Here is a 1,223-nt window from a genome sequence, read left to right as displayed (position 1 = left end):
TTCAGCCGTGCCCAGCTGGCAGCAGCGATCTGCTGGGATCTGCAGGGATCTGCTGGGATCTGCAGCAGGGATTTGCAGGGATATGCAGGGATCTGCAGGGATCTGCCAGGACAAAGCTCTGCTGCTCCCAGCCCTGCACACCCCAGCAGGGCAGGCTCAGCCTCGTGCCTGGCTCCTCCTCATGACAGCACAGCATCCTAGACCTGACCACAGCGATCAAACACCCCCCAAAAATCAACATTCTCTTCCCCTGCTCAGGTACCTGCTGCTTCCTCACTACAGGCAAGAATTAAATACACAGTTTACAAGAAGATTTTTTTTTCACTTCTTTTTATTAGCTGCAGCTCCTCAAATTTTCTGTATTTCAGGCTGGGGATTGGGAAGGGTGAAGCACTGACAGGGCGAAGCAGAGCCAGGGCTCGAAGCAGAGCTGGGGAATGTTGTGAGCCAGGCTGTGCAGGAGCTGCACGAAGGAAGTGAATATTTGACATAGTGTTGTTATCATGGCTGCATATTTGATGGAGACTTAAAATGCTCCTACAGGAGAGTAATTGTGGTTCAAATGCCTGTTCCACCCACTGAGGCACCACGTCTACAATAACTCTCTGTCTCAGTCCTGACACAGGAACCTTTTATCTGTTCTAGAAGCTCCCACATGGAGAAATAGCTGGTGTGCAGTGTGTAATTCTCCCTCTTTAAAAAACAGAAGAACAGTGGCAGCAGGAACCTGGGGGGTTTTGTGATGGGGGAAGAAGAGACAACCAGATCAGCAGCTCCCTTCCTACATCAGCACTGTGACTCACAGTCTGCAGGAACTCCAGGCTGCAATCTCATTTCCAAACGCTGCTCAGGCACTCTGGAAGCAGAATGAGGGAATGTTGGAGCCAGAGGCTGCTCCCAGCCCAGCTGGATCTGCAGGGACTGCTCTGGGCTCGCTGGAGCTGCTGCAGAGCCAGACCCCAGCACGGGCTGCAGAGAGGCACGGGGTTATGGCAATAATCAGGGGTGCTGCTGCTCCCCCAGAGCTCTGCACTGCAGCAATCATTCTCTCCTTTCCTTACCCAGCCAGAGCACATGGGTGAAACACGAGACAGACCCAGCCGTGAATGGGAGCTGTCAGAGACAGAAACCCAACCTGCTGAAAACATCCCTGTGGGGCAGCCCCAGGAACCACAGCTGTGAAGGACACAGAGCCAATAAAGCTTAGAACTTCAGCAGAACTT

This window comes from Catharus ustulatus, chromosome 17 (genome assembly GCF_009819885.2).
Source record: "Catharus ustulatus isolate bCatUst1 chromosome 17, bCatUst1.pri.v2, whole genome shotgun sequence".
In the NCBI taxonomy this organism is placed as follows: domain Eukaryota; kingdom Metazoa; phylum Chordata; class Aves; order Passeriformes; family Turdidae; genus Catharus; species Catharus ustulatus.
This window is presented reverse-complemented; position numbering follows the sequence as displayed.